This window comes from Trachemys scripta, chromosome 21 (assembly GCF_013100865.1).
Source record: "Trachemys scripta elegans isolate TJP31775 chromosome 21, CAS_Tse_1.0, whole genome shotgun sequence".
In the NCBI taxonomy this organism is placed as follows: domain Eukaryota; kingdom Metazoa; phylum Chordata; order Testudines; family Emydidae; genus Trachemys; species Trachemys scripta.
Genome location: NC_048318.1, coordinates 15423575 through 15435737, shown reverse-complemented (window position 1 = coordinate 15435737; position 12163 = coordinate 15423575). Strand labels below are relative to the sequence as shown.

Genomic DNA, 12163 nt, shown 5'->3' with positions numbered 1-12163 from the left:
GTTGCAGAAGGAGGTAGCAAAAGACTTTTGAACAAAGTTTATCAGTCGAAGGGACTGAAAGGAGCACAAATGAGAGAAATAACAGCATACTTATTTTACTAGAGAATTTCTTCTCCTTTGCCTCTCCCTTCACCCGAGCACTCTTTATATGTAAGCTGACTTCTTCAAAGGGATGCTTTTTTGGGGGTAAACATTTATTTCTATAAAAACAATGCCTGTGACAGCTAAACTTCCCATCGGAAGCCTTCTTAATTTGGGAGCATAATTCACGATGACAGTTTAACAAATGGGCAGCCTTTAAAGATAAAAATGAGCACGGGGTGGCAGTTCTTTTCATGACATTTTCCAACTCCCTGACTGAAATGTATCTTTGTGAGCCTGTGATCTTGGTGCACTTTATGTGAACATTTACAGGGAGAGGGGCTGCAACAGAACTAAAGGGACCCTTTTTTTGTTAGAACATTTTGTTTCAGACACCCAGCCTGTTTCGTAAGCAACCGGCCTGAGGTTTTAAAAAGCAGGAGCCTAAATCCATATTTAGGCACCTAAATATGTGGCCTCGGTGTTGTTGTTGTTGAAGGCTGAGCACCCAGCATCTCATATTGAGGACAGTGAGTGTTCAGCACTTAGGCACTTAAGTAGGTGGCATGATTTTCATAAGTACGGACGCAGGAGCTACCTTTAAATCATAGACTTGCTGTATTCAGCGTTAGGTTTAAACAAGTGAGGTCTAAGTGTTGCTTAATGTAACAGAATCTTCATAATGTACTTGGAACTATGCCATTCATGTGCTGACAGAAGAACAGAAAGTACCCAAGCTAGTGTCTCTTGAAAGGATCAGTACATAATCAGAGCCTTGTGATGTACAACCGAAATGTTTTGGTGTGTATTTTGGCTTTGTTTTAAAAATGAAATGCCTAAAACAAGATCTACACCTCCTGAGGCTGTCCCAGCAAGCAAAATCTTAGCTTTAAATATAGTATGTGTTGTCTTAATGCTGTAGCGCTGAAGGATTCATATGTGTTTATAGTGAAGGATGCTTGTGAAGGACTTGCAGGAGTAGAAGCACTAATTATTAATTTTAATGACTTGTTTCCATAGGGATGCATTCAATTTAATTCTGTCCTGAATTATATTAATTACGGTAGTACTTAAAAGCTCCATCTGAGAGTGGGGCCCAGTTGTGGTAGGCTCTGTGCAGACATATACTGAGTCCCTTCCCTGCAAAGCTTACAGTTTAAGCAGGTTTACTTTGGAGTAACATCATGTTGTCTCAGCTCCGCCATGCTTTCTGTGACTGCTGTATGCTACATGTCTTCCTACCAAACATAGGCCTATCATGTGATGCATCTGACGGGAAAAGCCAATTTCCCAGGCTCGGTTACCGTATATGTTTTGTGTAGATTCACCTGTTAATCAGTCATACAAACTGAGCTACCAAAAAATCCTAAATTAAAGCTCGGTCAGCCTTTAATCCGCTCCACACACCCCCAAAAAAGCAAAACAAAGTCCCAATCTAGCTAGTGATATGACACTCCCAAGGAGAGAATTTGAAGCTTGTAATTGTGAGGGGCCAGCATTTCTGCCCTATCGCACCCCCATGCCTTTAAGTGATCAAAATGAATAAGTAAAAGAGAAATGTTCGAGTGATGCCCGGCACTGGCCAACAGTGTCATAGCAAATGCTATCAGCATTTCTGTTAGCCTCTCTCTCTTTCTCCCCTTCGCTCTCTATGAAATTCAGCCCTTAAAGCTTTCAACAGGCTGGGAATGAGTGCATGTTCTTGATTCAGATGCATTTTTGCTGTTTAATATACATTTCTGAAAGATGCTTTGGGCATTTTTAACTTTGGGAAAGACGCCAAAAAAGTGTGTTTTTAAAAAACCCTCCCAACAACCCACCTCAAATTGGTTTGGAACATATTTTCTCTAATCCAAAGTATATCTCTTTCGCAACATGTGATTTTACAGGCAGTGATTATCTCACCTTAACTTGGGTTTCTAGTGGGGTTTAAGCTACACACCAACAGCTGATGATATAATGTTAACAACTTGCCTGTATTAGAGTCGCACTTTGTCATTCCCCTAACTTCTGAAACCTGACTCTTGTGCTGAATGCAATGGACCCAATTTGGGAAAAGTATGTAACTTAACATATTAAATATGGTAAATTACCTTTTGTAATGGCCTTCAGTGTTTTCCCCATTAGGCAGGTGGATTACATCCACTCAGATGGTTGCTGAAGTTGCCTGTAATATGTAACTATACTAAAACTTATGGTACATAGAGACTGCCCAAACCAGGAATGAAGGGTTAAACTTTCAAAGAATTGCACTCGGTCATATCCTATTAAGATCATCAGGGGTCACAAGGCTATAATATCCCCACACTTGAAATATTTACTCCTCCACTTCACCTGGCTGTTTGACTTGATCTTCTCCACCCAGCGGTGACTGTGGCAATGTTAGCAGGGTGCTGTAGGGTGGAAATCTTTGGGTCTCCTGTTGAACAGCAGGGGAGAACTGGGAATTTCAGCCATTTGTCATTAGTCTTAGGTATTGCAGGTGTCTGAGTGCGCAGCACACTTTTATTGAGTATCACATGCTGCACTCACATCAGGGTGAGGTAAGGTTACAGTTTTATTCTTCCTTTAACTCAGAATTTCTTGGGTTTTGCGAGTTTTTTGGTTCTTCAGTATCTAACACAGAGCCTCTTTGTCTGACAGTAATGTTCTGTGGCTGTGCTTGAAATTTGAGTCTGAACACACATTCCTAAAACTGGGAATCTCTCTGGCTTTTAAACCATTTTTTAAAAAAACATTTTAATTAAAAAAAGCTAATAAACTTCAAAGCAAGTTTGTTTGTAAAGATCAAGTTGTCAGGAACTGTAACAAGAATGAGGCTCACCTGATCAGACATGCTTACCTAAAAATAAGCAAATAAATAAAAATGTACAAGATCTATGAACCAGTACTTAAATGGCCAACGGTCTACATTTAATTTTCCTGTGCAAATACTATTTAAACTCTGATGAGAAAACCCCTCTTGCTAAGCTACAGAAAAATCTTTCTTGTCCTTTAATTCTAGATGAAGGGGATTAGTGTGAACATATTTAACCTCTGACCTTCAAACAAAAGCATTATCAAATTTAGTTGCCAAGTGGTTCCCCATTTAGCTGAACTAGTTTAGTATCTCAGCAAACTTTTTTTTGCAAAGCAAAGCTTTAAAATCTATTGTTACCTTAGAAACATTCAGAGATTTAGCAGTACTCTCTTCTATTTAGATTTGAGATGGCTGTCAGAGCACAGATAAGAGAACCAACTTCTGTACAGTTGGTGTTGGAACTTGCCTAGGGTTCAAAAAACAAACAAAAACACTCCAAACAAACAAAACTTTTGGTGGTCTGGAAAGATTAGACTAGTTGGGTTTTTTTACCCTCCTTTTTATTATATTTTTCTTCATGTACCAGTCTGCTTGGAGGATTTAAATAGTTTGTTATAATTCCATAGCATTTGCTCTAGCAAAGAGAACAAGTGCCCATGTCTTAATTTTGTTTGCCAGCGGTAATTACACTGCATTTTACTCTGATGATAAAAAGTGCTCATTGATCTCTTGATTTCAGCTTTCCAAGGCATGGAGTCAGAGCACTAGCAGCCTGAAATATTAGTGAGCATCTAAGTATGCATTTTATTTTGGGTGCATGATTGTTACGCCATCCACCTTCAGATAACCAAGCCCTCAATGACTTTAACAACTCATTTTTAACAATCTCCGTTGGCTGTTCACTACATCTTTACATTTCCCCTGCAAGCCACAGTGGTCACTAGGTGGTAGACACTGTCTAGTGTGCCTGAAACACAGCTGTTCCAAGCAAGCCCTTTATAAATTAGCGATGAAATGTGTAAAACTAGATGGTCAAGGGTCTCTCAGTCCACAGTAAAATATTCCAGCTTGATCTTGGAATGCCGAAAGGGGCCTCCCTTAAGAAGCTGGTGTCCATTTACAGTGCATCTCTCATAAACTCGGCCACTGGGGTAAGGGCAGTGAGACCAGCCCTCCTGGTATGTGATTGATTATCTGGTATTTATGCCATTGAGGACTTTTCAGCAGTTTAGGGTCAAAGGGTCATCTCATGTGTCTTGCTGCAAATCCGCTTCCTTTTGTACAGTGAGGGCTGGGTGAGCAGACACACAAAACCAGCTTTTTTCTTTTCCTTGGGAAAAAGGGGAGGGGGACGGGTTGGTGTCAATGAAATTTTTTTTCAGCTTTTTCTGAATAGTGTCCTTTTTAATTCTAAAGAACTTTTAATTAAAAGTAGCAGGAAAGTTCATCTTGACAAGGTTTAACTTACCTTAACAGTTACTTTTGTGTCCTCGGATTCTTGCCTCTCTACTTTAAATAAAAAAAAAAAGAGAGAGAGATTTTCCCCTCCATTACTAATTAATGTCTTTATGATTTTTCTGAAAGGTCTTTTTTAATCCCTTTAAAAAATACAGGGGCTGGAGTGGAAGAAAGAATTAATAATTTGTCTAAAAGTTATTGGTAATTCTGATACTATTAGTCTGCTCAGTACTTTCGCACTAACAAATTTAATGTGCTTTAAATTTTCAAAGCAGAATCTTATTTACTGATGTGTAAAGTAGACACCCCCAGTGTTTCTTCATTGCAGCTAGATGACAATAGATTTAAACAAAAGTTATTATGATTCTCTCTCCCCAAAGGCTCCCAAAGTGCTTTATTAAGTTGATGAACTATATACAGGGATTGCTTCACTCAATGTTGATATGCTGTCATCTCTGGGGTAGAATGCAGCAGTTGTTTAACAGCACATACTGACAAAGTTTAGGGCAGGAAATAACTTCTATACCCTATGAAAACCAAGACGAAATTTAAGATGGGGTGAACGAGATTACACAGATTGGAGTTTGTTCAGATTACCAGGTTTACACACTACTCTTCTCTTTTCTCCCCCCCCATCCATGTTTTTTTTTGTTTTGTTTCGTTTCATTTGTATTGCATTAGTGCCCACAATGTGCTAGGCCAGGGGTCGGCACATTGTGGGCACTAATGCACGCGGCTCGCCAGGGTAAGCACCCTAGCGGGCCGGGCCAGTTTATTTACCTGCTGACGCGGCAGGTTCGGCTGATCGCAGCCCCCGCTGGCCGCGGTTCGCCGTCCCAAGCCAATGGGTGCAGCAGGAAGCCGCAGCCAGCACATCCCTCGCCCGTGCCACTTCCCGCCGCCCCCATTGTCCCGGAACGGCGAACCACGGCCAGTGGGGGCCACGATCGGCCGAACCTGCCGTGTCGGCAGGTAAATAAACTGACCCGGCCCGCTAGGGTGCTTACCCTGGCGAGCCACGTGCCAAACGTTGCCGACCCCTGTGCTAGGCACTGTACATGCATACAAAGAGACAGAGCTTGGAATACGAATGCCCATTGGAGGTCAGGAGCTTAGCCAAATGTCAACCACGCAGCTTTCCTAAACCCATGTTTGGGCACTCACTCCCTACAGACACAGAGAGAAGAGTACCACCTAACAAATCACCAGCCCTTTGGAGGTCTCTCAGCCAAACCCTGAACATACTGTACCAGTTTCTTCTTAACTTGAGTGCTGAAAAGGTCCTTGCATACGGTGATGGGACTGCAGGTAACTCTCTAGTAACTTCACTTCACTTGATAGTAGCTTTGTGGCTTGGTACAGTGGAGAAGATTTAGCAATTGAGGGTGAAAGGTTTTGAATAACCTGTTTTTAAAAAATCAGCTTTGCCACGTTGTCAGTATTCCTCTTGTCTGTCCTGATGTCTTCAGTTATTTTCCAACAGCACAAAAGGAAAACCAACTATACCTGTTGTCTATGTTAATCAATTTCTGTTGAATGGATGTTGAGGGCAGGGGTTGTTGGGTTTTTGAAACCACAAAAAAGTGTGGCAATATTGGGTTTGGGTTTTTTTTTTTTTTTTTTTTAATTTTCATTTCTTGCTGTCAGTTTCATTATGTGCAAGTTGTGGAAGAAAATGTGTCAGAATATCTCATTTAATGTGGCTGACCATGTGTAATTTGCTCTCATGGTGTCCTAAACCCAGGAGCGCCACCAGCTTTTTTGCGGCCCTAGGCGGCGGAAGATCCCGCCCCCAACAGAGGCGGCGGAAGGTCCCGCCCCCGAAATACCGACGACCGGGGTGGCCGAAGATCAGGTCGCCGCCCCCCAAATGTTAGCGCCCTAGGCAACTGCCTGGGTAGCCTAATGGGTTGCGCCAACCCTGCTTAAACCTAGTACACTGGACTACTTAGAAGGAGAATTAAGACACACACACCCCTCCCCAACTGGAACACGAGGAAAATGTTGTGATTCTGCCAATCAGTAATGGTGGAAGTCTTGTGCTGGCAGCTCCTCTGTCTGGTGGGAACAGGGAAGTTGTTGTATTGAATGCACCTGGCTACATGACTTGTCTACCCACTTGGTCACCTCAAGTGGCTGCAATAGGGACATGCGAACAAGGAGGAAAATGAGACTGTTGGTGGCATCTCAAACTGGAATGGGACTAACGTGGAGGCACAGTGAGAGAGGCACTGTGTGAGGCTTTGCAATTATAAACGCCTTTCATTTGAAGACCTTAACGTGCATTACCAACCTTAGTTAAACTTCAGTGTTTTGCATTAGCATGGACTTTCAATGGGAAACTCAAACATACAAGCTAAAAGTAGGTGCTAATAAGTGAAATGGATTGTTTTGGCACAGCTTCAAAACCATCCCTGTGAGGGCTCTTCCTCTCTTCCCTCGATGTGTCAGGAATGCAGCCGATGTAATGCAGCTTGACGAGAGTAAAGCCTTTAATACGGTGTCTCAGAAAATCATTCTTGAAAGGAAAAATTCAAGCTAGCGCTGATATGACTATTGTCATGTGTGCTGAACGCTGACTGCTGCTGAACTGCAAACAAATGGCAATGAATTAAACTGTGCTGAGTGTGTGCGGTGAGGCACCGAAGGCCTGGAAATTGAGCCTAATTTTATGTAACTTCAAATAGGAGGGTTAACACCACATGCAATTGGCTGAAAGTATTAAATCAAGGAGATGTTCCAAACCCCATTAAAAGGGAGTGAATACAAGGAAATCTAGACAAGTTAGAAATGGGCAAGGAAAAACAGACTGTGATTTTTTTCAAAGTTCTCTGAGGAAAGTATAACTAGACATTAGAGCTGGTTGATAATTTTTGACTAAACAGAAATCGTTGAGACTGTATTTTGTTTATGGTTTTTTTCGTTGAAATATTGAAAACCAATTTTTTTGAAAAACTTGACAACCTGAAAACTGAAAAAACTTTCAATCATCAAAAATCTGAAAATTTCAGTCCAATAAAATGTTTTTTTAAAAAGTTGTTCTTTGAAATTTTTCACAGAAAATGTTTTTCCCCCAGCCTGTTCTACTTGAAATACTGAACTGGAAGAAGATATCTGGGAAGCCATAATGTGTGCAATTAACTAGATGGGTGCATCCAGTGTGACATGGTGGCCCAAAATGACACAGCAGTTTGCTTTTGGTTGAGCAGGGAAGAATACACGTTCCGTGGAAGGGGAAGTGATGTTTCCTCTTTATGAAACTCTGATATAACCTAACATACTAGTGATGTTCAGTTCAGGGCATCTCTATACCAGAAAGATGACCTACCGGGTGGAGCTCTGAGAAGCGTAACAGAAATGGAAGCTGGAAGGACCAATTTGTGGTGAGATATTGAAAGATGTAAACATATGTAACTTGACCAAATAACTTTTGCCAGGAGGTAGAGGCTAGTCGAGACATTCATGGTTATTGTCTCTATATACTTGCTCTCTCCTTCAAGTTTGACTAAATGTAACCAAGCTTCCGTAGCTCCGTACCAGGAAAACTTCCTGGCAGAAATGCCCATTCTATCAAAGAATAATCTCCCGAGGGAAGGTATGGAACTCCATTGTTTGAGTCATTCAGAAGCAGACTAAGGTAATCTTTGAAAACGATACCATCTGGAATAATGGTGCACTGGCAGAGGGATGGATTAGATGTCTTGATAGTCCTTTTCCTGTGTGTACTTTTTTCTGGTTCTCCTGTTATTCAACTCAAAGTAGTCTAGGGAATCAAATCCTGTTCTTGCCTACAATAATTAGTTGTTGGTTTTTTTTTAATAATGCAGTTGGCATGCATTACATTTATTGAACCATTTCTTGTTGCTCTGTAGGCCTTAAAATTATAAAATATATGGAATTTTTTGGAGAATTTGGAAGTGCAGTCCAGTTAGCATCACTACTACTACTTAGCATATGTGCAACATGGCTCAGGTGGTACGTGACCAGGATTCATCGCCGAATTTGATCCACTGGTTGGATCATTGACTTTTCTCCGGCTTGAGCCAGGTACTGATGGGGAATGCAATGTGAATGCTGATCCATCACTTATATTTCAGCACAGACATTCTTGAAAGTATAACCTTTTATGCTGTTTGAGTGCTATAAAAACAAGTGGTAATTTTAATTTTTTGAATAATACTTTGACTGCACCTGATTGCCAGAATTGTCATGCACAAGACCCAAATAAATTCCAAGCCTTCAGCTGTGATATTTTGTTTTAAATCAAAGGACTCTTGCTTTAAATTAAAAATGAGTGGATCTGGTGCCCTAGATGACCCAGGATGGACTTTTCCTTCCATTTTACCCACTCTCAAGCCACTTCCATAAAAGCACCTGTCCATCTTCATATTTTTCCATTAGAGACTACAGCCATGATTATCAAAAGTGATTTTGTGCATCCCCTATTTTCCCCACCACCACCACCACACACACACACACACACACACACACTCCTCCTGTAAAGCAAACCCCATCGAGATGTCCTTAGCGGAGAATCCAAAAACTTGTGAACCCAAATTCTCCAGTCACTTGTTTATTTAAAAAAAAAAAAAAAAAAAGGCCTAGATCTCCATCATATTGATGGCACTGCAGCCCAAGCCAACTGCTCTCAACACTCATGTCTCAAATGCTTTGAGTAGGAGGAATGAGAGAATAGAACTCTGTGAGACCATATGTGAAGGGGAGACACTATATTCTGATGAGCAATTGCCCATCAGCATCTTTGGGAACCTCACCAGAAGTTGCATAGCTGTTAAAATGCTGCACCATTCTCCCCGTTCCGAGAGGGCAATAGTACCAAAGGGTGCTAACAGATGGTCACCTGTCCAATCTCCGCCGCCATGAAATTAAAAACAACGAAACTGGAGCCATGTCCACACGTTGCCTAGGAGAAACACCACATCGAAAGGAGTTTAAGAAACCTGCAAATTCCAAGTGAGGCCAACATTGCTTTCCCACAACCTGCTTCCTTGCCTTAACTGAAATTATGGGTAGGTGATCCTGAGAAATAAAACAAACAAATTATTCTCTCTTCCACTTGTCAGTAGTAAAAATTATTTCCCGAGTAGTTTCATGCAGAGTTTGTGTTTATATTAATGCTTTAAATATGAGCACATTTTGTTTTAAAACTAGAAATTCCATTGAGGAGATTGCTGATTATTGAATAAACAACTTGTAATTCCAGACCAGTATGGATCACTAGCGAAGTTTCACATCCTGACAGTGCGAAGGCTGAATTTATGAATGGGCCTGTAACTAAACTGTGGGGTATGCACCAAGTCACACTTTACTGAGCCAGAGTCTAGACCTGGAATCTGATAAGAGGTGATAATGGCTTTGGTTTACATTAGTTCCCACCTCACATTTTGTTTTATCTAGACTGGGAACAGGATTTTAGAGGGCAGATTCATCACTATCCTGTTAAGTTGTGGACACACAGACCCTGATAGGCATAGTGTGACCATTGCTCCTGCATTAATATTGGACAAAGAATTGCCGTGCTCGAATAACAGGAATAATTCTGCACCACCATTGTGTGTTTCAGTGAACTATGTACATAGAATTGTCGTTCATCTGAGATAAAAACTTTCATCTTAAACCTATGATCGATCAATCAATCTTTCATACCTGTTTTAAGTTGAAATATCATTGCTGTCTTACATGTATCTACTTTTAGATGAGTTTGAGTGTATTGTGTAATATCACTAAGCTTTTCCTATTAGGTTGCTTGACCAGATGGGACTCTTCAATCACATTTATTTCCGTTGAAAACTCTCTAGTCAACTTATAAAGAGGTCTTTTGTAACTGACTCAGTTTAGAGTTTGCATTGGTTAGCAGTGCCAGGGAGCAAAACTCTTTCTGACATTTATCATTGCCCAGAAAAGAATAATCCAATCTCTGCAGGCAGATTGTATTTCTATTGCTACAATTCTTTTGGTGCTTCTAAACTAAATGGGACAAGATATTTTTTTTTAATTGGGACCAATGCTAAAATGTGAAGGTTTTTTTCCCTTAACCCTGCTTCTGCATTGCTGGGCTTCTGAGCGTTTTCACTGTTTGACCTTTGCTTGGTAAAAACGTGAGTAGGTATGAGCCTTTGCTAGCTTCCTAAAACAAAATATCAAAGGGAGGGGGAGAGGGACTGGCTCCAGTTGAATTTTTTATAATGTCATTTTATTGAAATAAGTGCATTGACCTAACCTATAAATAGAATTTGAATACTCAAACCTCCTTAAATGTGTAAATCTCTTTGGTGCAATGTGTGGTTTTTAGACTTTCCATGCCATTTGGAATTTGGGAAACTCTGATTTCCCGACCGAATGATGAAGATGCAGTAAAATGTAACTGGTCCATAAAAAAGTTAATGTTATTTTCATTTCAAATCATAAGGTTTGTGTGATTGTTGGTTTCCTTGGAAAGAGAAACTTGTTCTTACGGTTTGTGTAGATGTGCATACTATTGAAAATACATATTAAATACATTCCTTGTCTCCAAATTACAGACCTAGATTTACCTAGGATTAAACCCTATCAGCTGATCTGCTGGGGTTGAGGTAGTGGAGAGCAGTCCCTCTTATTTTGTTCGGTGTAGCAGTGAAGGGCAGCTTAGCAAGGAAAGCAGGGGTCACTAGTAGAGATGTGCTAGGAGAGCTTTTATCCAGCACCTACCCTTGAGCAGCTCCTACCGGTGGAACTGTGATGGAAGCAAAGGCAGCAGTGAAAACACTGCCAGCCTTCTGCAGGGCTGAACCTCGCATCTGGCACAAAGGTCTTAGGTGGCTCAGAGAGGACAGCGTACATCTCCCTGTCCCCGTTTTATCCCAGTGGGTCCAGTTCTGTCCTCTGATGCTTGGGTTCCACTCACGCTGAGGATTGGGCCTGTTCACGTGTGCACAATATAATCTAAAGAAAGGATTTCCGCAAGGGGGGTTGAGTACTCACTTTGGTGGTGGAAGAGCGCAGTATGATACAAGTGGGTGAACTCCTTCCCTAGTCCCCTTTCGTATACTGGGCACACGTGTTTCTCTGAGTATCTGATCAGGGAAAACCACACTGTAGAACAGTTTCCCAGCCTTTATTGCAATGCTAGGAAGCTCCGTGGTTTTTCAGTCCAGCATAGTTCTCTTAGCTCTGCATCCTCTTCCAAAAGGCGTCCTTTGATATTATCACCAATAAACATGCCTAGCATATTTTGGGTGAGTGTTTTGGGCACTATATAAATGACTTCCCATTAATGAAGACCTCTTGCAATCTGGTGCTCAGATACAGAGATGGGCACCAGTTCAAAAACCTGAGAGATTGTACAATTACCACGGAGAACAAATAGGTTGATTGGAGGGTAGACTCTTGTTCTTACAGAGATGGTAGAGCAGTGGGTTATCTTCTGCCTAGATGTACCGTGCTTTCAGAAAATGCCAAGATGGCCGATACTGCAGGTGCATGCATGCACAGAAGATTTGCAGGCTGTTGTGCTGTTGGACGTGTGTACAGCTCCCAAATGTGGTTGGCTTTAGCACTACTAGCATTTCTGAGGGCAAAGTCTGGCCTGCAGCGGCTATTCTATTGAGTGGAAGGAGTTCTTACAAACAACCCCTTTGGGCTTGAAGAGTGACCATCCTTTGCAGCCTTCAGCTTTGGGCATCAAAATCAGTCACTGTAACATTTGTATCCCTTGGGCCATCTTTTACAGGCTATTGTCTTCAAAAGCAGGCAGCACTATGTGCGGTAACAACAGAAGCGGTTTAATGCTTGTCTGGAATAATGTTTTTGAACCAAATCTCTATT

At 41.3% G+C, this 12163-nt stretch overlaps 1 protein-coding gene across 3 annotated transcripts in view; it reads left to right on the top strand.

Annotated features, from left to right (window-relative positions):
• The window catches only part of ZBTB16 (zinc finger and BTB domain containing 16), a 170282-nt gene that overhangs the window by 125798 nt on the left and 32321 nt on the right, over positions 1 to 12163 (top strand). The gene's annotated exons all lie outside the window — the stretch shown is intronic.